Source organism: Arachis hypogaea, chromosome 15 (assembly GCF_003086295.3).
Source record: "Arachis hypogaea cultivar Tifrunner chromosome 15, arahy.Tifrunner.gnm2.J5K5, whole genome shotgun sequence".
In the NCBI taxonomy this organism is placed as follows: domain Eukaryota; kingdom Viridiplantae; phylum Streptophyta; class Magnoliopsida; order Fabales; family Fabaceae; genus Arachis; species Arachis hypogaea.
The window spans coordinates 126094803-126122488 of record NC_092050.1 but is presented as its reverse complement, the minus strand read 5'-3'; the positions used below and the strand labels follow the sequence as shown (position 1 = coordinate 126122488).

Here is a 27686-nt window from a genome sequence, read left to right as displayed (position 1 = left end):
GAAGTATATAATGGTTTGCAGTTAAAACTGAAAAAGCCAAACTAAAACACCTTTGGGACACTTGGACAAGGGTCCTAAACCATTTCGCTTTGTTAATCTTTTGGCAAAACTGGTTTGCGGGACAAAAGTGTATAACCGCAATCATAATTGGGATCACTCGTCTTTTATTTCATTTTCGGTTTTATTTTATTTATTCTTGTGGAGGTTTGGATAGGGTGATTTGATACCAAGTGATTTACCGAAATGAGATAAACAGCATAATACAAAGCCCGTGTGGCCATCAACTTGAAACGATCAGCATATAATACAAGAATATTACACTGTTCCCCGAAGCACAAACAACAAAAAGGGGAGCGTGAAAACTAGATACAAGATGATACATAACCATGTTAGGTTTCCTTGAATCGCCTGGTTAGCACGATTCTAATATACGAACCCCACGCAATTACACATCATTAATGCTGAAAAAAATAAGCAAGGGCATGCATATGAACACAAGGTGGAAGCAATATTATATCTACTAACTGCCAGCGCTAGAGTTCGGAAGAATGCTGGAATATAATTGATAACTCCGCGGTCAGAGACTGGAATCCATTACAAGTTGTGTGTGGAAATCCTGATCTTCCTCGCCAATCAATCTGAAATCACTCGGATGGCGCGCTTACAAACAGCATGAACTCAAGAAGTGCAGCTATAAGCTGCTGCAGTTCCTGTGATCGCAACCTCGTTGCAGGTTCCCCAGACAAAAAGGCAGTACAGACACTCAAGCTCCTATTGACTGCACAATAGTTATGTTTCAGAAAAAGATTATGCAAAATTATTTGGGATTCGACCCAATTATACACCAAGGTTAAATTAAATAGGTTATCAGATTGCACTCAGAAAATGATCTGGTAATAAACACCACATTTTTTTTGGGGTCATTAGCACGACTTATTCTACATACTTGTACTGCGACGCTGCCTTGCAGGATTCTCTGTAGAGACTGTAGTCTGGGAAGTTGATCACCCTCCGAACTACGAGGCTCTTCAAGTTCATTTCTTAATGCAGCTGTTCGTGTTTCAATCATTCCAATTGCATTCTCTACAGGAGAGAATTCAAGTGACTCGGATTTAGTTACCAAAGCCTATTTACTAAAGCTGGAAATGAACCCTCAGTCTGAAGTACAGTGCGTCTCTTCCACTGGTCTTCCAACCCACCTTGAGTCTTGCCATTTTTTGTGAAGGGGGTATCAAACAAAAACCGGTCAAAGACTCGAGCTCGCACACTCCCAGTAGAAAGGGAGAAAATTCTCTCTCTTCTGCTTCCTAAATCCTCATCTTCCATGACCGGATCAACCGCAGTAATCTGAAGGTAGCAGACACCAGGTTGTAACTCCTCTGACTTTACTTGTCTAGAGTCCGGTATAATATGTAAAGTGTGATTACCATCCATCCTAGACTCATATATGTGACTAAGTTTTTCCATGATGTCACCTAGACGTATATCACGAGGCTCGCGATATACATACTCTTTTTTGTCGAGTTTCCCAAATCTGTCACCGTAAAACCCAACCCTGTAGTATGTTGCATCAGTAAATGGAATTGGACTAGATTCCTGTCCAACTATTGACTCATAGATATTGGTAAGCAGTGTGTGACATTTAGCCAGCTGTCCGTATGCCCTCCTGCTTTTATAAACTGGGATCACAAGTTCCAGAATGCTTGCACAGAAATGGAAAAGTTCAGCTTGTAAGAAGAGCTTATTAGCAAGCTGAAGATACTTTACAGCAGAGTCAACTGTCAGTTTAGAAGCACCATATCCCTCTACCTCTGCTGCAGAGGCTTCTGAGGAGATTTCACTGCTGACCATAGGGCAAATCTTTCGCAAAGCAGCAACATGGTCTTTGCTCCAAACACCATCATTTCTGGCAACAAGGGCCTGCGTCAAAATAACAAGAGATGATCCCACACAAAAAAAAAAGGTAACTCTGCAACTCAGATAACTTTCAGCTACTCTATCCCCATGCTCCCTCCCAGATGAAAAAGAACGAGGCCTATCATTTGCATTCTCAAAAATGTTCAGATTATCCATAGGGGCCATGTTAAAAATAAATAAATAAACAATTATAGACTCAATTTCATGTTTCTAAACCATATAAGCATATACAAAAGTAGGTAAAATAATAACGCTAACAAATCAGTTTCTGCTAAAGTAAAATTCACCAGCTCAAAATGGGCAATGGTGCTTACTTGGTTTCAATTTGCATTTTCATTTCCTGATTTAGAAATTGCAAAGAAAATAAAAAGCAAAACAATAAAATCTTGTTACCCATTTTAACTATTTCTTTTTTTTATTTAAGTTGTTCAGTGTTTTTACCATTTCCTTCACAAACTAGGGAAATGAAATGGGCTCAAATGGAAACTAGAAACAAACTTGTAACTTTGCATTTCTTAGCAACACCATTATAAATCATGAAGAGACTGCCTACACTGTTGACTAAGGAAATTATTAAATAAACTCTGGTTAAATTCACTGGATATCAAAGCCCAGCGAAGAATGAAGAATATATATTCATTTCGTAGGGCAAAACAAAGCACTTTCTCTGAACCTTCAACATGCTCATCACCATCATTGTACATCACATAAAAATATTAGATTGCACTTTGCGTATGTAAACAACACATATCTCTACCTGCATAACAACACCAGCGACAGCTACTGCACACTGAGCAGCTTCAGCCCATGACTGCATTTCCTGGTGCGCATCACAGAGATGAAGCAACCACATAATGTGAAGATCAGGGACTGGAGCAAACGCCATTGCCAGTTTATAGAAGCTTTCTGCAGCAGCATACCTATCCATACTCATCACAGGGCCTGAAAGAAAGAGATTACATTAAGTAAATTCACTGAAAACCATCAAAAATGATGTGATGATAAGGAACCAAAAGGGCAGGTTCACTCCAATTCCATCATTATACGGAGACAAGTAAACCAGTATGATTCACTTTCACTACAAAAGCTAATTCTCTCTCCTTATCCAATGAAAGCCATGCTAATTCCATCACAGGGGCTTGTTTGTTTGGTCATTTCATTTTCAAACTGCATTTCAATTAATCACATACCTAGGATAAAGCCATGCTATCAAAACCTAATTATAACCTTATCCACATTTCACCTAATCCATTTCACGTTTAAAAAAAATATGACTATTGTGTCAAGAGCATGAAAAGCATATGATGAAGGTGCAAGTGAAGTGTACAACATAAAATGGAGCAAATAAGTGCCAAAAGCCAAAGTCGTATATACAACCAAACCATCAAATTCCATCAACTAATGTTATTTATTAAAGTGTTTATTTTTTATGTACTTATTGTCTTAATAAACCAATATGCTAACACCAACCATAGATTAAACTTGAAAATTTAAGGATTAAGATTACTTTATATCCATTTCTAATCAAAGTTTCACATTATTAACATCTCCATGTGAGGATGACTTGACTTTAATGAAGGAAAAAAGATCTATTATGGATAATCCTATGAATGAAAGAAACAAGATATTGTCTCTAAACCATAAATATATTGCAGAGGTGACTTAGTATTGAAAATAGTGAACCTAGCCCAACATCAACAAATTCCAATAGGAATAGTTAACACTTACCAATAGTGCATGCTCCAAACTAGCATCAAGGGCCAAAAGAAGACTGTTGGACAGATATGTCACCTCTGACCAGGACCACCTATTCTCTGTCATTTTATCTGGTATGGTTAGAAGAGTAGTCTCAGTAATCCACACTCATATAATAGGGAAGCACTTTTAGTCTCATCCTTCACTTCATCCAATGACTTTCTAAGTCGCCGTGCTTCACCACTTTCTTCTAGGCTTCCATCAGATCTCATCTGAGTAACTTGCACATCAGACATTAGCTCTGATAATGTGATAATCAACATGACTCTCAACCTTGCTGTCTGCATAAAGAAATAAAAAGAACTCTGCAAAAATAGTAGAAACCAAAAGCAAGTGTTTGATCAGTATAAAATAACGGGTGCAATAACCTATTAAAATTTAAAGAGATGAAAACATACCCTCACAAGTATTTGAAGCCCAACGACTGCCCTTTTCCTGATGTTCTCATTTCGGAAGACTGCAAGCCGAAGAAGATGGAAAGTGACTTGCTTTAGAAAACGATCATTTTCCCTCGCCATCAGAGTTGCCCCGTGTAAATCAAAAACACAATTAAATATAGGAAAAAATGCTTTCCAAAATGTCAGTGGCTGATTTCTAGATAAAAAGCTCATGAATACAGCAGTGATGCAATCCAGTTTTCCATAATCAGTAGCAATGCTGTGAGAGGCTGCCATCATGGAGAATTTTTCAGTCATTTCCAAAACCTGAAGGCTGACGGAAGCACTCAAATTTTCCTCCCAAAGTTCCTGCCATATATAGAGAACCAAAGAATAATATAAGTTTCCTCATTCTTTTTGCTTCCCAATTATGCGTTAGCTTTTTTAGGCTCCTATATAAGAGAAAGTTTCTTTTCCATTGGGAATTTACAAAAAACAATTCATGAATATCATATTTTATCTTGAACAAAAAGATACCAATTTCTGTCTCAAAAGTGGATGTAAAGATTCTCTGAGTGCTTGAGCAGAAGCTCCAATCCTAGAAGACTGTGCTTGAGCTAGTGCTTCTCTTAAAGAATACGGCTGGCTGGGGGAACTTAACTGGGAATTCACTCTCTGCCATAAATAGCCATTATCGGGTGTTCCCTGAGGCTGCCAGAAAAATTCAACGCATTAGATGCACGAAATGGAATGACCTACATGTACTCAAGCTAAAGATAAGGCAACAAATCAAGCAGTAACTTACAACAAACAATAATATACACCAAGTATCAGAGAATAGTAGCTAAGCAGCATTGTACTCACCCTTACTTCCTGTCTAGAGGCCTCAGACAAATAGCTGTTAATTGCAGGAGAGAGTCTATCAGAGTATTTTGGGGAAGCAGGTGCCTCCCCTACAGGGTTGCGAGAACTGGAGCCAAGTAGCATTCCATCAGCAGGTTTTTTGTGCTGTAAAAGTAGAAAGAGTTAAGAAAGCAATCATGACAATTAAAAAGAACAAGACTATAACCAAACAAAGAGAAATTAGCTTCACAAAAGTAACCTCAAATAGCAATAAGCATTCCTCCATGAGCTTGAAAAACAATCTTGTCCGGGCAATGCTTTGCTGCCATGCCTTCACAAGTGATCCATCATCAAGGTTTCTAACTATTTGTAAAATCACAATTGCCACTTCACGCTTCTCAACAGAATTCAGGTTGTAGAAAACAGGCATTTCATCTAAAATCTGAAAAGTCCAAGAACACATTGGAAAAATTGATTGTCAAGGAACAAAAATGAAAGAAAAATGATAAAAACTTATTTTATATACAAAGAAGTGAGCAGATATGCTTTTTGCCCCCTTTCTGACAGAAGACATTATTGATGTGAAAGAAAAGATAACATCATAATAAGAAAGCTTAAGAAGTAATGCTGATCTTAAGGGATTGCTTTATTAACAAGGAATGCAAATCTCCTTGCATATCTATTATAACATTAAAAGAGAGCCCAAAGTAGTGTTCCGGTAAATGAATGACACATAAGGTTTTAAGTTTCATATAAAATTTCCTTTTCATCTATTGCAATAACATAGATAAAAACATCTATCTTAGAACTACATTTATACTACCATAGAAAATAGCATCTATATAATCAATCTAACATTAATCTCATAATTTCACGTACTAAATTATCTAATTCTACAAAGAAAAAATATAGTATAAAAAATGTTAATTCATATCAATGGTCTAAATTCTAATATAGTAATACTACATATCTTATTTGGACAATAAATTTTATTTTATAATTATCTATTTATTTATTTATCTATCTATCAATTTGTTCATAATATATAAAAAGAAAAATCAAGTAATATTGTCACATATTACATAACTTCTCATATTATCACAAACATTTTAGTGAAACTGTCATTTATAGTTTTCTATTATCACATCAGTTTTTTTTCTTCTTATGTAGTGTTTAGCATTATCTTTTAATCGCTTTTTACTCTTTATTTCTATGTAGGTTACTCTATGCCTATTATAGTAATGTTATTTTTCTTTAATAGATATAAATTGGTTAATAAAACATAATTCATCCTCTCTTTTTATTCTCACTTCTATTTATATTTACTATAGAAATCAACATTCACTTCACACATCTTCATTATCTCCTCTCAAATAATCTAATGCCTCACTCTTTCTCCTCTATCCTTGCTAATGTTTCGCACAATTATTTGAAAAATTTGGTTGATGACCACAGTTTTTTTATTTTAGTTTGATAAACAATTTGCTCATTATATGTTGGGTGATGAACTCCTAAAACACTATAATTTATGATTTTTTTACAATGTTTTTTAAGTTTTCTTTTTCTGTTTTTGATCTAATTGTGTTTATCAATTATATATTCTCTTTGTCACTTATATATCAACTTTTTTTCAACAATTTACAGTTTTTGATACTATTTAGTTGTAATAATAATGTTGAAAATGCATGATATCATGATCCATGAAAATATGGATGTTATTTTTAATTATTGAAACATTATATTCATATTTGCATTACACCTGTTCAACTAATAGTTTCATTCTTGCACTATAGTATTTAAGTTTGCTAGACATATGTATTAGGCGATGAACTCCTTCAAACTCTAGAATGTATAATATCCTTACAATTTTATTTAGGTTTAATATTAATTTTTAAGATTTTTTATTAAATAGTTTCATATATATAAAAATTAATTCATTTTAATTCCGCACAACACACGGGTTCAAATCTAGTCTAACATAGAAAGGCTTTTAAAGAACACTAGAACAACAGGAACATCATAGAAGAAAGAAAACCCAATCCAAATGTTCTCTTGAGATGAAGTCCCTTGAAATGCTGCCATTCCTTTCCAGCCTATGACACCAGATAATAGCAAAATCTTGAGCAGTTTCACAGAACCTTAGATTGTTTATGAAAACCCAGACACCCTTATTGTAATATGGAGAAAATGCTAGAGCTCATTATGGCTGACCAGGGTTAGAATACTTTCCAGAACTCAATCCAAAGATAATTTGATACATGAAAAAGAAATAAGCTGTCCTCAATTTGGAGTAAGAAAAAGTCCCTGGTCTTTTGGATTTGACCTTTGCTTTCTTCCAAAATGATTGGCATATTATTCAAGAAAGCTAATGATCAAAGACAGTTGGGATTTGTTGAATAGCGTCATGGACGAGAAAGTGAGGGGGATGAGATGGAAAAGTGGATTTTCGGATGCCTGTTTCAGAAGCTCCATGCCTTCATTCTCTGTTTAGAAGTTTCATATAGCTACATTCTCTCCTTATCTAAACCTTGATGATCTGTGGCTAGTGAATGAGTCTCAAGTTTTTAGTACCCACTATCTTTGGTGGAGCAGCTACCACAACCCAGTACACAATTTTGGGGACAGAACTGTCCACGATAAACTACAACGAGCTTATTGTGATTCTGAGCCAACAAAAATACCCCTAGAATTTAAAACATATTAAGGTTTCTAAAATAAAAATGTTTGGACTTTTTGAATAACACAATAATAAATTAGAAAACACCATAAAGAGGAGTTACTGCTCGGAGGATTATAACATTGTGAAATAATTACACTATATAAGGTAAATGAAATGGGGAAAATGCGAACATCCACAAATTTGGTTTATATTGACACAAGAACTAAAGCAGATTCAACTAAAAGGAAAGGTAAAAAAATCTTACACACCTGTCCAATTAGAGGGAAATATAGCTGAGCGATATACAACTTATCTTCAGGCTTCTGGTACCTCACATCAAACTCATGCTTGCACAACAGCACTACCAGGATTCTTGCTGCCTACAGATGCAGACAGAAACATGTTACCAATCATACAAACTAGTCTTACTATTATACATATTTATAAGAAATTTAAGCTGAAAATGCACATACAAAGGATATAGCTTTCATCATGTAGAAAAATATCAAGACAACTCTACTCTAACTAAACTCACCTTTGCCCGTAAAGACAAATCTTCATGATCCCATGTAAGAAAGAGTTCTTGTATTAATACAGAAGAAAGGTAGTTCCTAAAACGCAAGATATATTCAAGGTATTATTCAATAAGTTCCAGAAAACGTTTTGCATAAAAACAATAAAGTATAGATTAATTTCATGCCAACTGAAAGAAAGAACAGCCAATCAGATAGGTCAACAAAGACAGTCATTGCTAGTGAATAAGATTGTTTATGTAAACATAGCTAACAACCTCATTATAAACCATGACACGTCATCAATAACATGCAGATGATGCCATACAGAAGCAATCAAAACAAGCACTATACCAAATGAACTACCTATCTGAAGGGTCTCTCCCAGGCATTTCCACAAATAGATCATGATCACAAATGATTTGCAGAAAGGTAAGTTTGCACTCATGAAGAACTGATTGGCATACGCCAGAGAACTTATCGAGATATAATGATACCTACAATAGACATTAAGCTTTGCATTAAGACACAACCAGAGGAAGATACACTGAAAGCAATTGAAAAGAATTTTGTATGCACAAGCTAACGAGATGTAATGCTTCAATGTAAAATAAAAAATTATTAATATCTCTCATTATTGAATCACTTATCTGCAATGCAAATGTAAATTACAAATTCAATTACATGGAAAGTGAATTTATATTATCTACTATCCACTTCGCAACATATCACATTCGTAATGTAACAGTGAAAGAAATATAGATGATCTAAAGTGTATCGTTGAGATCTCTTAAGATTAATTTTCATATTTAAATTTCATGATTATTTCCTTATCTAATTAGGATTAGGAGTCTAATATGATTATATATAAGGATTAGGATTTTGTCTATCATCACATACTATCATATTGAAAAGTTTCATAGTATACATAGCCTTAACTTCTCTTTTCTTCCTCGCCTTTCTAAAACTTACAATCTCAAGCAAACATAATGTCAGAAACATCAGTGTATTAAAATACTACAACATAGTCAACAAATGTCCTCTCAGTAAAAAGTAGGAATCAGAACAAATCCCATTCCCGAATAATATAAAAAATAAGAACGGACTCTTCCTACTTGTCATATATAGCAAGACAGACAGGAACAACAACATACCAACTCGAAAACTTGACGAGGCTCAACAATGGATAGAAGATCATAACAGAAAAAGGCCAAACTACTGTTCAAGCGCTTTGCCAAACTTAAACCCTTCTTACAACGTTCATGCACCTCAGTAAGAAGGCAATCATACAACTGCATTATACATCTAAACACACCATCCTTCAGCTGCATTGGTGGTATATCTTCTCCTTTTGAACAAAAAGGAAAGAAAGATTAAGAACAAAATTCAAGCAAGTACCCAAGACAATCCAATATATTATGAAATTTTGATGTCGTTAATTTTAAACACAGAATTTTGAAAAATAGACAACTAATCTCTCCAGTGAATCACATATAAAATCAGCAATGTGAAAAAGCATGCTAGATATAGTAAAACTGTTTACATCTGAAAAAGCTAAATAAGAAGTCCTTGTTTTCTACCGTAAAGCCTGTATGCATTTTGGCAAAAATGGTTCCCCACTTCCCATGGTTACTCACAAATTGCAATGGTATCAGAACCAGGTTGTCAGTGGCATGGAAAGGGCTACCTATAGGCTGTATTAAGGCGAAGACCAGATTCAGCTGATTGTCGAGTGGCCAATGTTGAGTCAATGCAATGTTGACACAGTGAATTCACCAGGACGTATGCCCTCCAGGGGCGGTCTATTGATAGGGACTGCCCAAAATCCCACATCAAGTAGTCTGGAATGCTTCACGTTGTATTTAAGGAGAGAGGTTCTTCCCTCTTATCAGTTAGCTTTAGCTTTTAAGGCGTGGTTCCCCACTTTCCGTGTGTACTTGGCAAAAACGAGATTTTCAACCCATGGCTCTACCTTCGCCTTCACGCCTGACTCTGCATCTTTGCTACCACCTGTTAGCATCACGTCTGCCTTTGCCTCTGTGCCACAAATCCACCGTTACAGCCTCTGCTTTGCATAATGTCTGCCTAGTTCCTACGCCTCTGCCCCAGGTCCTCTGCCGCTGCCGTGTTACTCCCTCCCCATTTTGTATACAGTGGTGGTAGTGTAGGGTTATCATTGTAATGTAACGGTAAAGCTGACATTTGACAGAATTGTGACAGTATTATATTGTGTCCATAGTTACCAAACAAGATGTAAAATTATTCTTGTGTCAATATTCTGTGTCTTTGTCCTTTCTAGCTCCATCTACAAACTAAATCCTAATTCTCCAGAGAGAGTAGAGGGGCCCAGTATCCAAAAAGGGAAAATACCTCCCTTACATTACATTAAAGTGGGGTGGGTATGAGAATTGAGGAGGATTCCTATATATATATATATATATATATATATATATATATAGAGAGAGAGAGAGAGAGAGAGAGAGCATGAGGGGAGTGAGAATCAGGCAGAGGCCATTGTGATTAGTGAGGCTACAACCAGAGAATTGAGAGGGACAGGCTCTTGAATCTCGACCATTGATACCTCAAATTTTCTTTCAGTAAATAATAAACATGCTGGGAAATAGGGTGCGAGGAATTACTGATGTCACTCCATCTCCCTGTTGTTCTGTTATTGTTCCATTCCATTCCTCCTTACAACTTGGTACCAGTTGTTTCACAGTTTCAGCTTTGTGGTGACACAATACAGTTTCAGATAATGTTCCTCTCATTTTCCCTCACTTTCTTTCGGTTTCTATTTATGTAAAGTTTAAAGTAAAATTTTCTACACGGAAATACTTAATCCAGAAAAAAAAGTTCAACAGCTACCTATTGGAATACTATGATAAAAGAGGCGAGTCTTCTCCAATGCCATTGATTTAACAATTAGCTCCAGAAAAAACCATGCCATTGCCAAAACATCATCATACACAGGTCCAACACGGTAGCCTTTAGCCTGAAAAATAAACTCATTCTAGTAAACAACCTGAACAATATGAAGCCAAGATTTTTAAAAATCATGCTGATGAATTGATTGTAAGTAATGATTGCATAATAATGAAGCTCTACAACAATTAAACACACAAAAGCAACGGTAAAACATGTTGAAAAGGCCAGTAACTGAAACAATAGAATACTGCCAGCCATATTGCTGAAGACAAAAATTATGAACAGCTATCACAGACATTGAGGTCCATTTTAGGTTTAAAAACCAGACCGATCATTAAACTGGTAAAACTAGAGGTTCAAAGGTTTAAAGGTTGAATAAGGTTCAACGAAGGCTGAACTGCATATAATAAAATAATATATTTATGTATGAAATATATATCTTCTGACTTTTTTGTATTTTATCTTTTCAAACCGGTTAACCACTAAAAAACGACAGATGGCACCGGTTTTTTGAACTGTTTTTTATCATTTCGCTAGCAACCTATTTTTGCCTTGAACCAGACCAGTCAGGTCGCCGGTACTGGTTAACCCAATTGAATCAGTCGGTTCAGTCTGATTCCCGAAACAGTTTTTTCTTTATTATGGTAAATTTTACAATAGTGCAAGAGATTGGACAAATATTAGTCACGGACAAAAAAGTGACACACTATTGATATACTGCTACTTTATATATGATTGTTCTTGTAATAACTAAAATCTTTTTAATCCCTGTTCCATTAAATTTGAAAAATATGTGGCTGGCTAAGAACGTTTTCAACTAAAAATGTAAGGAATAAAACAATTACCAATGAAAATTGCAAAAGGATAAAATAGAAGCATAATAGAAAGTTTAGGTCCCCTGTAAATAGGTGGATACCATTAGAGAAAATCTAGACAATTTCCTCCCAACACACTCATATTAAACTGGCTGATCCACAAATTGGTGAGCCATTGTTAAAAAGTCCACCAGACGAACTTCCCACTTCATCTTGAACTCACCAAAACAGCATGTATGAACATGTGAGTAGCTGCTTTCTCAGTCATATTGAAATGAAACGGTATAACAATGATGGTTGTGATGATCACAAGGAACAACAGATAGATGAAGAGACATATGATAATGAACATTTCAGTACCTTACTTCGAGCCAAGCTTCCCCAAACAGTGGACAAACCAGGGTATACTGGTGGTTGACGACCACCAAAGTCATCAAAAGCATAATCAACATAGTTGACTAGAAAATGATTTCTTTCAGCATCATCAACTGATTCCTGCTGCACCCTACAATTTAAAAATACACATTATAGAACTTTCAAAAGACTGTTAGAAGTTCTACGAACAAAATTTCTCACAGAAAACATCTATATCACAGCCAATCGCTGGCATTGTCAAATTACAACCAACAAGTCTCAAGATTCCATCCTCCCCTAAATGCTACTCCACTGCCCTAACTAAATACAAGAGATTATATATGATCCTAGCAAGACCCTATCCTGAACTGGAACCAGAGAAGGGTTGCAAGGAGGGGAAAGAAAGGAAAACCAGAGCTTTCCAATATCTCAGCAGAACTGAAACAAAAATCCCTCTAAAAAGAGAACATGATCTAGCATGAAATGGCAGCCATTGTTTCATCGTTAAGACGTGTAGGAGAATAATTAAGTCAGAAGGATAAGAGATCCTCTTACAAGAGCCCAAAAAAAGACGAGCAAGCAATGAAACATAGCTTTCAAACTTCTCAATATATCGGAGGGGAAAAATCCTCTCCAAATATAATGAGCTTTACGCAAATAGATACCAATATCTAATCATATCCCACAAAACTTGCTGGTCTGAAAATCTATCATTAAAGGTGTGTATCACTCCAACCAAATGCTCCCAAAGGTAGTTATATTGCCCACTGCCACAAAGATTTTGCCTTTTCCCTACTATCCCCTGTTGTGTCCAACAATGGCTACAAATACTATATTGCCTTCCAAGTTTACCTGGGTTTATTTCTCAAAGCCGGGTCTAGAGCCTTCTTAGCTTTCCTACAATTCAAAGCTGTTTGTTGAACCTTCAGCTTGGCAGCAAGACTAAGGCTGTAGAATAATATTGTGGAGGGGAATTTAGACCAATATTTTTCACCAAGAGGACATTAATCATAGATTAACTTGCCCTCGTACTCTCCATCAGAATGCTGAGTACATGCCTCAATGCCCGTCCTTTTGGGATGAGGCAATAGCAACCGAAACACACAATAAATAGACTGCCTCACCTTCCACCTTTCAATTCCCCTCTCCCTTTGAATGCTTGTTCCACAAGAAACCATTATTCCCAATTTAAGGCCTTCAGATGCCCTTGCTTCCCTTACAATAAACACAAGTTTGCCTTTCACTCATCGGAATGCATTTTCTGGGATATAGTTAATCACATAAGGGATTTAGGTGCCGAGATGTTAGTGGCAGATTTCTATTTCAAAAGATCACTTTTCCTGAAACTATGTTCCCCTACAAGGAGCAAATCACATCCTTTTCTTCAATTCCAAAACACAAAGACTTCATGCATTTATCCTCTCACTTCTCTGCAGCCACAACCCATTATTCCTCCTACATCGCTGTCTCATCACTTATCTGTTAGCTCAGCATCCTACCCCATCACAGATGCTGCATCATACTCCTGCTCGCTCAAACAGCCACCCTGCATCCCCAAATTTGCTTCATTCTGCATCAAAAGCTCTGCATAACTCCCCTGCTACTGCTCACAATCTCCCTGCATCTCCATCTTTGAATCATAGTGCACCTCTACAGTTGCCGAATTCTGCTACCGCCAACACAGCACCCTCTAACCCACCAGTTACACATAACCCACCCTTACTACCCTCACCACAACCTACAAATTCACCCATTGACAAACTCTCAAACATCTTCCTCGTCCTCTCTCACCTCCTCACCCAGCCCATACAGACCACCACCCTCACACACACTCTAGTTTCCAGCACATAGACCCACTACTAGACCCATGATCCATGGCCTTCTTCCCACCCCCACCACCCATTCCAGACAACACAACACAAACCAAACACTAAACACATCAAGATAACCTCCCTTACCCCCCCCCCCTTTTTTTTTTCTCTCCTCACCCCTGGTACATGTAACTCCACCTGAACTGAGTCAGCAGGAATCGCTCTGGCCTGACCTCTGTGGGATGCTACAATGACAGAAGAATTTTAGGCTCTTAATTGCACCTCAACTTAGTCCTTAGTTCCACTTCCTCCAAACCACAATGTCATAGACTGTAAATGGGTTTTTAGAGTGAAGCAAAACCCAGATGGCAACATTAACAAGTTCAAGGTGCTTCTAGTTGTACATCCCACTCAGGAACAGCCAGCAGATATTCTTACTAAAGTTGTGTCTAAAGCAAAGTTTTTTACTTTAAGGAATAAGCTACTTCTTACAGATTTTCAGAAATGCACAGCACCCAGTTTCAGTGATAATAATAGGATGACTTAGTGAAGTCTAAAAAGAAGAGTTAGTTATAATAGCAAAGCCAGCAAGGATAGGAAATCTGTGACAACTAACTTATGTATGAAAGGACTATTTTGCCCTTATGACTAGCTACACAGCAGCCTATCCTCCCTTATAAATAAGCACAGAGCAGTGCCAAACTCACTCATAATACACTTTACACATTTTTGGAACTCTCTGAGTCTCTGAATTCTCTACTCAAAACTCTAACACTAACCTGCCAATAGCTATTCTTTGAATTTTTAGCACATTGAAACCCGAGACAGCTTTCTTTTCTTTCCTGAAAGACACATTTATACTAATTTCCCAGATTGGCAAAAACCCCAAAACAGCATGCTTACCAAAAAAATGAACATTGCCACCACTTTTCTTGACATCATTACAAAAGACTTTTGTATATATATACACCGAGAACCAAATGGATTGTGTGTGTTGTACAGCATCAACATATAAAGAAGTCACCAACAACATAGATGAAGTCCTTGCAAAATTATTACACCAGACGGCATCAAGAACAATAACCATATCCCCTGACCCTGACCACAACCATTAAAACCTTGTAATCAAATCTTCTATTCTTCTTTGTTATTATGGTTAAAAATGAAAAAATAATATAAAACTCTTTGCCTTCACCATCAAAACTCTCCATGAACATTGAAGCTGAAGAGAAGGCTTTATCCTTAATCCTTGAAGGTGAGCACAACACGTTAGGTGCATCTCTACCCAATAACAATGTCTTTACAAAAACCTTGCTACTCTTTCTAACTTGTAGCTAAAGACATCCCTTCATCTTTAAGCATCAAGGTGAGGTTTAGACCAAAGGATCATCAATAAACAAGAACCTAAACTTGGCCATCAAACCTACCTTGCTGTATCCCAGTGCACAGCATACAGCTAGAAGCAAATACTAAATATTGGTGTCCGCCAGATGTTCCAGAAAAGGCCCATACTATGACAGCAGGTAAGATGACACGATGTCAGACCTCAGGTATCCATTAAGTGGATGCAGCGCTCCAGGACTCCAGCTACAAACTTTACACTGAGAACCACCCCACAGAAGAGGGGGATTTCGAAAATCAAATTTGACAGATCAAATTCACCAGGGCATCTGATACCACATTATATTTCATGTCATATTTTCCCCTATTTTCTGTCTGTGCTGGTTACAACTTACAACAAATTCCATTAAACAAGTAATAACAGAGAGAAACTAACTTCCAGACTACGGACTGCTTCAATTCTCCCCTTTCTATATGTAATGCAGTTAGCTTTACTACTATCCACATAAATAAAATAAATTGCTAGGGAATTGTATCTCATGTTTTGCAAACTTCAGTATGAAATTAGAAATGTACACCAGTTAAGGATCTTAGATGCAAATGCTGTGCTGAAAAGTGATATCTGATGTAAACAATGTCTCTACATGCAACCCTAGTGGTAGAAATAATTATAGGACAGAGTATAGAATAATAACCAAGAGCCCCTAAAACAAGCAAAAGGCCGTCTATAAGAACATATTAACTTATATGAATATATAACAAGTATAATTCAAGCAAATATAAATACAATTCAAGTCAATATACACTTAGATGAAATAAAGGTAAAATACTAAATGGTATACCTGGTAACAATGTTAACCATTGCACGGAAAGCTGCAACCTGACAACAATAAATATATGAATATAAAGTGAAACAAGCAAACAGCATGCAAAGAAAAGTAGTTTAAAAGCGCCTCGGTGAAATATATATGTTTTACAACATAAATAAAGGTATTTTATTAGACCCTTATTGATTGATATTAAATTTTGATGATATTTGGCATAGACTATGCTTAACTTAGTCATGTGTGTGTGTACACAGTTGCGTGTGTGTGTTTCTACACACATACAAAATTGCAGCACCAAAGCACTTCTCAAATCTCAAATATATGGAAACAGAAAAAAGGACTGATGAGCAAACCTGGAGTGTTTCTCCCCCATTGCCAATAAGATGAAGCAGCATGTTAAGGATTGGGTGAAGAAACTGAAGTAAAGCAGTGGAATCAACATTCTTCAAACTATTAATAGCCTGAAATACAGATCAAAATAACTGAATCTTAATTAGGTACTTCAATAAAGGATGTAAGAGATGTATGAAATATAAACAAACTATAGCTTAAAATTGTTATACATAACAGGTAAAGCGCCCAACTAAAATCCAAAGGAATGTAAGAATCAAACAATCAACAATGAACAACCTCATTCGAAAAATGACTAGACATTTGATTGCAGACCCTAATAGGATATGTCCTAGTAGAATAAGATCTAATTGTACACAACTACAATAAAGTGTTATCTCACTAAGTGGAGTCAGCCACATAGACCAAATAACGCCATTTCACCCTGTAATGTATCATGTCTATGTTGTTCACCTCATTTATACTAGTAAGTAAAATTATATATATATATATATATAATGATTACATATACCAAAATATTCTTTTGATGGTAAATATAATTATTTTACTATTATTTTCTGTTCTTTTATTTTTATTTTACCCAAATACAGCTTATTAAAATCATTCATTTACATAATTTAATATTTAATCATTTTTATCCCATCATTTTCATAAATAGGAAAACATAACAGGAAAAAGTCCTTATTCATCAAAATCCAAACCCAATCATACCAACACCACATCTAAAATTCGATTGAGTTCAGACAAAATAAAATAATCAAGAAATCCTTGGTTGAGTTATGCATCATTGTGATGTGCAAAGTAAATCTATACAAATAAGACTCAATAAGTTTAATTTTTCAGCATTCCAAAACAACCTTAATAATTCACCTGTCATTCCCATTTTTCGAATAAAAAACATGGAAATTTTACATCAGGTAAGATGTATACACTGGCAATGCCAATAATTCAAATCCAAAGACCATGTGAGAGGGCAATGGAGTTATAATCCAAAGACCATAGAGAAGTTGGATTTCCAGAACTTTTTGCTATAGGAGATTTTTATTTTTTTTTTGGGAGAAGAAACATTGTCTAATTATCGACTAAGAAAAGAAATGCAAGCACACACAATTAAAATCATAACAAACATATGGGAAGTTAGTTAAATTGATCCAATCTTTCAATGACCAAGGTATCAAGTCACATTATCAGTAAACATGCAAATAAAGCCAAATTTATATATTTATCCCAGCTAAGGAAAGGTGTAAAGATACAAAGATTTCATCGCAGGAACTCACCAATGTAAATGTTCTGAACAATGAAAAGCATAGAGAATTAGAGATAAAAGACTGATTTCCAAGTAACAATTTCAACTTGGTACAACAGAACAATTTTCTTAATGGAAAAGAAGTTAAGCAACGTAATCAAGCACAATGCCAATTGCTAACTGCTAAGTGGGAAAATAAATATTAAAAAAATAAAATAAAAATACATGTCTGCATATCCGTTCCAATTCAAGTATGGCAATAGACATAGTCCCAAATAATGAGTTCAAGAACATCTAAAATGGTACCTAAATCCCTATAAAAAGTCCAGAAAATAGGATAAAGTTAAACCAGACCAAAGGAGGACAAGAATTATACCTCCAGAAGTTCAGAACCCCAAGGTGGACTTGTTCGAAGAGTGTGTCGATCATATTCAAGAAAAAAGTCTCTGATGCGTTCATTGATAGGGTATAAAGAAGAACATAGCCGTAAACGCAGTCGAAAAACATGTTTACCATCTTCCAAATAGTCCAATCTTTCCTAGGTATCAAAAAATAAAATAGAAAACAAAACAAACGAAACATAATAAAAAAATAGCCCAAGTTCAAACCTACAGTGACACCAATCAAGACCTACGCCCCACATAAACTCAAGCACATTACAACATGATATCAAACAAGTAACAATATATTACAATTTACAAGGCCAATATTGATGATAACCAGAAGTAGACAAAATCATCTTGTTTGATTACTAATGCTCAAGTTAGCTTACAGTAATGAGAAAGAAAATGCATGAAGAAAGAAATGAAAAAATACACATGACCTGGATGTACATAGATACATAACAAGTAAACCTATTAGACAAGTTGCACAGAAGCATACAAAAGGAAATTGAAAAATACTTGATCATCAAAACTCATGAATTGGTAATTTAAGGTCAGTTTAGATGCTTAGAGTGGAAGGGAATGAAAATGTAACAAAATGAGAGGTTAAGTAAAAAGTTTTTTCTTTTAAATTCTCTTTTGGATATATAAAATAACCAAGATGGGGATTCCACATGCTTTATGAATGCTTAAGAAAGGGATTCCCCAGTCAATTCCCCTCCCTTCACTACCATACAAACATATCCTTAACTGCACACTACCAAAAAGAGAAGGAGAAAACAATTAAACATGAAAGTTGCTTATACCCGTCCCATATCCTGGAGATAGTGAGGAACCAACTCTTTCATGATTGGAAGAGTTATTTCTGATCGCAGCCTGTATATGACCATGAAATATAAGCTTCCAGATACCAAGATTCAAATTGATAAAGGCAACATGTGATTAATAGTATAAAAGTGAAAGAGTGAGCAGAGTAAACATAAATGAAGAATCACATCAAGACCAAACATCAAGCTTCACATGGGGGAGATATAAAACCCACAAGGCAAGCTCATTGTGCCTTATGGATAACATAACTACGTAAGTAATGATTTCCAATGCATCAAAGGCATCCACTTTGCAAGTAACTTCTTGGGTTTGAATTATAAATTAGGGTCTCAAGTGGTCATTGGTTTTCAGAAATGTACTTCTGTTCTCGTCTCTTTGGAAATACCATCATAGTAGGTTGTCAGAATACAACCACAGAAGTTGTGTCAACATGCACCACTCTTTTGGAGATAACATCAGACATTTAGACAACAAGAAGATCATCATTAGATATCCTTATAGTTTTTCTGTGTATCTTAGCTCAGGATACATGTCAAGAAAGAAGAGACGAGGAAAAGATGGATTGAATTTTGTGGGTTTTACCAGATAGCAGAGTCTGATTTATATATAACAAAAAAATATACAATTACATATAATTGCAGGATATTCACAATTAACTTCTGTATCATAACTAATTTTATAATATCCTAAATACACTTATATGATCTTCTGAAAATCATAACGAACAAAAATTTAAACTTCCATCACAAGAAGTTCATTTTGGTTCAACTTATGCAAAACTAGACAAGCAAGAAAGTCCAACAATAAAGCAAACACTAAAGTTTAATCAATGAAATAAACATCAAATCAAGAGAACATACTGAGCATGTGACGATAAAGGAAGTGCTGCATATCCAATCACTACCTGGAAAACATTGAAGTGGAAGTGGATAATCAATTAAACAGAATGATCAAATAAGCCCCAGAAAACCAGCCATAAATAAAGAGCAGGAATAAAACACAAAATTAGATGGAACTAACTGGCTTCGGAGCTTCAAGTTTTGTTTGCATATCAACATGAAAAAAAGTAAACAGAAGGTGGTGCGTTGGTGTCCACATGGCAGGAAGGGAAAGTTTGATTTCATCATGATAGCAAGCAGCTCTAGCCCCAACAGCAACTTGGGTGTGGGCCCACTTCTGAAATGAGGCATCAAGACCTGGATCTCTTGGATACATTGCCTGGACAGAGTAGCCATACCAAAGAAACACGATAGAAAGTCAGAAAATTCATCACACCATAAGGAAATCAAAATGAAGGTCATACCTCCAATGGCTGCCTACGAACATCACCGTCATCCTCCCGCAGTTCAACCCGTATGAATAAATTCCTCTTCCTACTCAAACTTACAGTCAATGGATACACATACAGACAGTGAAAAAGTTGCAAAAACGGCTCGTTTCTTGTTGTAGTGCGGAAGTCAAAAGCATGGAACTATATGTAAATCAATGTGCAGGAGATTAGTAAAGAGCCAAATATATATCAATAAAAATGAAATTAACTTCAAATCACAGCAATTCATGGAACATTATATCATTGTAACCATATCAAGCAACATCAGAATTTATAGAGTAATGTGATTTGCATATCAGTCAATAAGTGACAACAAAAGCAACAATTTTTTTAATTAATAAAAGAAGAATATGATTAAGATAGAGAGAAGAATAATACAAGGAAATGAAAGACAGGCAATCCTCCAAACACAACCAAAAGAAGAACTATCATTAAAGCATTGTTTTTCAATCTCTGAACATGTTAGAGAGGGAAACTCCTCCAAACAAAATCGTGAGTGTTACACCAAATACATACCAAATGACTAATCCTATCCCATAAAACTTATTTGTCAGAAAATATGTCATCGAATATGCATTAATTGCACTCCAGTAAAATACTCAGAGAAATGTATTAGGCTAGATTTTGCCTCTTTCGTACTACCAAAGCCACCAAATTTAGCAAAGAGAAACTGATTTAAGGTTAAACTACAGACCTACCATTCACCAAAGAAACCAAACAGCAAATTCCATAATAAACAGCCAGAGGACAATGTAAAAATTGATGTGAAATTGATTCTAAATTTTCCCAATACATAACACAACATTAGGGGAGATAGCCTTGTGTTGCCCTCAGACGTACATGTCATTGTTATCAATTATGCTGAGTACAAATGTCCATACAAAATATTTCACTTTAAAAGGAGCTTTATACTTCCAAACTGGTTTATCAAGGTGGAAGAGGTTGTATTTAGGAATGAGTTAGGAAATGGAAAAAGGATTTATAGCTACATATACCACAGATGAATCAAGAGACCATAACCTTTTGACAGGGTTAGAAGAGAAAGAAGCAATAACAAGGACATCCAAAAGTAGCATTCATTTGGAGGACTCTATCATTTAGGTTATGAAAAAAAAAGTCGAAATCCCAAGCAAATGCCCTTGTGCAGTAGAGAAAACCTGAATACGGGTTTATGCAAATATATGTGATAAAGATGAGGAAAGGTTAAGCTAACTAGCTAAGAGATTCGCAAAGGGAAAACGATAACCAGACATACCTTCAAAGAAAGAAAGCATTTAAAAGTAACATTGCTAAACCCTGAACCCTAAAACAGGTAGAATGAGTAAAGCAACATTAGCATCCACAACCATCTGCCCAAGCCATACTTGCTCTCGATTACTTTATGCCATAGGGGGCTCATGGGTTTGGTTTAAGGGAAGTTGGAAAGGCTTTAAAAGGCTTTAGGAGATTTTTATCATACTTTAATTTAATTTATCTTTTTATCCTGATAAATTATTGTATTACTACTTATTGTCATTTACCTTTTTATTCCAAATATCCTAATAAAAGATAAAATTGTAAAAAAATATATGGTAAGCCCTGAAAACCCCTCTTTCTTACTTATTTTAAACTTGAACAAGAGGGGATTTGAAAATCTTAAGATCTCCCTTCATTTGCCTTCCTCCCCCTTCAAAATATTCCATTTCCTTTCCCTCGCAACTTGTGAACACACCCTAAGGGAAATTATCACAGCTATTTAACAAGCAAGGTAATGTTCTTAGACAAAATGTTACCAAGACCCAAGCCTCATTCCTTTCTATGACACCAAAAAACTTCCTAGTCATAAAATAATCTCATAATCTTTTCAATGGAATTAGCAACTCCATAGGAATAAGAAACAAGGTAAGAAATAAAATGGAATACAAGAGAGAGGCATTACTAAATCAGAGTGATTGACCACCTAAAGAGAAGTAATCCCTTTCAAAACCAGGAGACACTGAAATCTTTTCCACAACAGGATCCCAAAAGAATACAGATCTAGCATTACCACCCAAAAGCACTAGGTTAGCAAGATGCCACTCCAAAATAGGACATCCAACCATGGATGCAATATGAAAAAGATATTGAGAATCAATATCAAGGGCATGTAATTCCATCAAGTACAAGGGTTAAGTTTGAAATGACCAGCCACTTGTAATTCCTGTCAACAAGTATCATTACCCAGCAAGCCACCCTCCATATCATTATTTAAGACATAACTTTATTCTTCCAAGCATGTATATGGTTAAATTATTGAAAAGGCTAAAATTTGAAAGCTCATAAGTGACTTTTCCTACATGCAAGTAAGCACAAACTTCACGTTGAAACACGGAAACAGTTGCAATCCAAAATGCAGCATATACATTACCCATATTTGCAGTAACCACAATTGAGAAGCATTAACAGCATGGATTTCATTTCTTGATCTACTAAATTATGTTAGTATGTTACAACAAAACAACTAAATGTACACTTAAAAGATATCCTTACTTATTGTACCCACAAGGATATAAGCTGTTCTATTGATTATAAACTCTCAAACATCCATCTCCATCACAACCAGTAACTCACCAACTCCTTGACAAAGATTTTGGCAGGAACTGGAATCAAAAACAGTGCTTATTGATGAATTACAATGATAGAAAGGGTAAACGAGAGAATTCTCAACTTCCTAAAACTCATAATTACTCAAAAGGCTTACCACTTTTAACTAACTCTTGAAAGATAACTAACTCACATGCTATTGGAATCCTAACAGAATGTTTTGAACCAAATATGCCCTAAACCAAATATCATTGATCTAGATTTCTTGACATACTACGCACTAACAGAGACTGTTGGACTATTTCAAAGCACTTTACAGTATTTCAAAAATCCAAGGACTCAATTGTATGGATATGTAAAATACAAGATTTCCAATCCAATTAAAGAACGGCAACTTGAAAGCTAAGCTATGGTAATTCTAAGGATTGGATTCCCTAGGGGAATAAAGAGAGATGTCTCCTACATTACCCAAAGTCTCAAACTATGCATAAGTACATTCTTCCTAGAACTAGGGTCTCCCCTAGGACCCCTACTAAACCTATAATCCCATCACCCTCTTCCCTCAAGGGAATACAAGCTTGAATCAATTAGGAAAGGTAGAAGCCTTAGTCTTTTAAAATCAAGAATAGCCACACCAACCCCCACGCTCCCTTATGGATTCGTGCTTCATACCTGTGAATCCCCTACTCCAACTAGGAGGACTGCGGTAAGGTATCAGGTCCTTGGGGGGGACTGCCTAACAGTAAGAGCTACAATCAACACTGCCCCACACCCGTTCATCAATACATTGCTTATATTTTTATTAAAGGAAAGCAACACATTGGGCTGGGTATGTCCCAACCGAGATCACTCCCTTGCCTCACCCTATAGGGCTATTACACCCAACCCCAAGCCTGTTTGACAAAAGTTGTATGTGGTTGTAGAAACCATTAGAAAGAAGTCGCACACGTGGAAGCTTCAAGAGTTTGGAATACAAGCTAGAGTGGGACCCATATAGAAAAGGAGCATTATTCAATAATACAGTTTCTTTTACTGGTTAATGTGTTCTGCATTTCTATTTGAAAGAACATTTAGCAAAGAATCAAACTTCTGTCAACCTAAGAAAAAGATAGAGATGCAAAACTGCAGTAATCAGTTTAATAGAAAATAATATATAGATCTGGTTACAATTGGGGGTAGGGCGTATTAATATAGCCTTTCCAATACTAAAAAAAAGCCCTTGATCCTATGTGCCTATCATTTAGTTTATCCAAACATATGTGCGGCAGAAGATCCTAAATTTGAGACTTTCCATACCAAAAATATTCTTTTAAATGCAGGTATTCACGCATGGATGGCAGCTCAATATCAGCCTCATGACAATCTTATATTCCCTGGTGAAATTCGACCACATGGAAACGCTCTTTAGTAGAACCAAGAAACTACTGGTTTTGCTTAGAGAAACAGGGGCAGAAATGCCAGATTTATCAATTTATTTCACAAAATTAAAACTTTAAAAGTAAATGACTTAGTGATACCCACTGTGATGAGAAATTAATCTTGCGAGGCCTAAAAAAAGTAACCCCAACAGGGAACTAGTGGTTGTAACACAATCAAAAGACATCATATACTTACATCATCAGCATTAAAATCTGCGCTTCCATGTTGATTTGCTCCATTTGCTGAAATGTCTTTCCCATCATGGAAATTCCACTTGGAGATACTACCCTGAGGATCATCACCAACATTAACAGGATACTTTCCAGATGATTCTGCAATACGATCACCTGGGTCAACAGAATCATTGGTTGTACTGCCATTTTCTGACACATTCTCCAAATCAGACTGGGAAATCTGGTGCTTTTCAATTTCTAGCTTCAGAACACCTTTGACAGGTTTATGCACTTTGCGTTTGGGATCCTGGATATTTAGTAAGAAACATCAGCCATAGAAAATAAACATGCGGAAACACTAACCTTTTATGTATATTTTGCTAAGTTTTGAAACCAAATAAATACATGGAAATAAAAATAAATTTGCATTTCATGTGAAATAATATAAACAAATGATCATAGTGAATGATGTGATCACAGAATAAATTAAGTCAGATGGAGGAACAAAATAACAAAACATTCTAAAGCAGAAAACAAACTACAAAGTAATAGTTAAAGTAATAATAAATAATTTCAATGCATTATACAGATTGAATCTAAATCATCACACATTAAAGAAATAGCAGTAAACTCTAGCCAGACTTTCTATAACTTGAATTTAGTCACTCATAGAAGAGGGTAAATCCCCCTAAATGCAACCTCATGCAAATGGTGAATTGGCCACAAACCTGAAGTGATTCCTCAGTATAGCACTCCTTAACTTTATTTAAGTTCGAAACCTCAACTACAACAGAATTTCCATTTGAGTAACTCAGCTTCCCGTCTAAGGAGATCTTCGCACTAGTCTCAAAAACACCTTCATGAGAACTTGAACCAGATACACTCGGAGCAAGAGGGCTGCTTGGGGAAGCAGGCCCCACTGAAGCTGCACCTGTGCTGCTATCAAATAATGATACCATGGCCCACGCAAAGGACTCTTTGTATGGCATGATTTGAGACCACACCTGAAGTTTTTGCTTCTCTCTCTCAGTCAAGTGCACCTGTCCCAAATGAAAGGAAGACCCTAAACAAATTTTCTGACGAAATATCATTTCATGCACAAATATGATTCAGGCTTTTTTCTTTTTCCCTCAGCAAATGTACCAAAAATATGAATAACGCTTGAAATATAAACTAAAACTAGCAACCACCACTGCCGGAAAGCCAATATTCAGAGAACCTACTAATTTCAAACTCAAGTCCAAACTAGAAAATGCATATTTACATGCCGTGTCTCTGTTTTTCTAATCAACAATTTTGAAAAATCAAAAAGATAAAAAAATTGATGTTGTACAGAAGAGTTTCTCTAATTTATCTGCTAGATATATTAAACGATTTAAAAGATAACTAAAGAACATACTGCACAACTCATTTAATGATCCCTATGGCTATACAATATGCAGGGGTATAAAATAGAAAAATAACTCAAATATCATGGACAAATAAGAGAAAGAATGCAAAAACTAAACAAAGTGAGAAAGATATTAATACATACTGGATCTTTCCGCGAATAAACAGAATGAGTAACCCCGCCTTCTTCTGTAGCATGCTTTTCCAACTGGATCAACAAGCAAACTGAAGCAGATGGTGCATCTAAATAAAATACTGCACGTGGTTCATATGTAATTTTAGCCTAAAAATTGAAAAAGAAAAAAGTAAGATTCATCATTACTTCAAAATCACCCACTGATTTCATGCATTGGAAAAAAAATTAATCAAGAAGATATGTTAAAAAAAAATAGTCTTGCATAGCTTACATTCTGCATTTCAGTTGGTAAGACAGAAAAGTAAAAGTCTTCTGATAACTTTTCTCTTCTCTCCCTATTGTACAAGCAAATTGTACCATAAAAGGGCTCTGCAAGACGAAACAAAAACAGGATTCCAACTCAGAAACTTGAATCTGCTTTCAGCATAAACACGAAAATCAAAATGGCAATAGCACACTCAAAGGGAGCAATTAATTTAATCATCCCATAAATATCAATGGCATAATACTCACCAACTAATCCGGCATGAAATTGCAAAGACTGAACTTTTACAGAGATCTTCATTCCACTGAGATGCCAGAAAAGGAAAGATAAGGCAGAACCCAGTTACGGTAAAACAATCAGGAAAGACTGATGATATCAACATTTTACTCATAAACAACCATTTGAGGGGTTTCTTACTGTGATATAGGAGTTTCAGGTATCCTTTGTCCAAATATCAACGACCTCTCATTTTCCCAATCAAATGCGGGTTCATAAGCAGGAAGAGGAGATTGACCAACATGCTGCATAAGTGCATATTAAAAATAAAGAAAGAAAGACAAGGGGAAACCTATTGAAATTTACTTTAAATTGGAAGGAAATAAGCTAATCTGAAATTGGAAGAACAACTAAACCACTACAACAACCTTTGGGACATCCGAATGGGGCACGTCACCCTCTGCAGCCTCCATAAACTGCCTTCCTGAAGTACTAGGGACGTCATCCTCACTAATGTCTTCACCCTTTGTTCGTCTCGCCCCAGCAAGGCGCATTTCTGTGCACAGCATTGAAGTACAGAGAGAAACTTAGCTACAACCAATGAATCAGTAAAGAAAAATTCATGTAAAGCAGACACATTGCGAATCAGGTAATACAAAAACCAACCATGCAATTAGTGTTTCTAAACAAGTAGAGAGAGACCATTTCAAATCGCATCTCATCACTTTTATTTAACAACAAAAAAGAAAAAAATAAAAGAAAACTACCTGTCTCAATATCAGTGTCAGGGCCTTCATATATCTGGTTGTGAAACAAAGGCGTTCCAACGCTCTCGTAGTGGCCGTACTTGTTTTCATCCTTGACCCAGTCAGTGGTGTAGCAGTGAACAAGCTCATTGAGGTGCGGCCACTGCTCCAAATTCTCCTCGAACTGCACAATCACCAAAAACGAAACCATTAAATAACGGCTTTTTGAGATACACTCCACCGCAAATGGCGCAGCATTACCTTGTTTTGCCACCTGGTGGTGGCCGGAGTAGAATCCCGCCGTTGCCGGAGATGGAGCATCGCAGATCTAGGGTTTTTTGTTCCCTCCAGCACCAGTTGCAGCTGCTTCCGAAGAAAATCGAAGTTGGTTCGGTGTCAAACGCTAGAGATAAACGGTGGAATCAAGAAAAGCATTGGCTGGATCTAGAAGCACAAGAAGAAGGAGCATTGCCAGAATGTGGAAGTGGAGAGAGAGTGGTAGGTAC

The 27686-nt window shown here is 36.0% G+C and overlaps 1 pseudogene; it reads right to left on the bottom strand.

Annotated features, from left to right (window-relative positions):
* Positions 1–533: 533 nt before the first annotated feature.
* Positions 534–27686, bottom strand: LOC112748849 (guanine nucleotide exchange factor SPIKE 1-like; annotated as a pseudogene).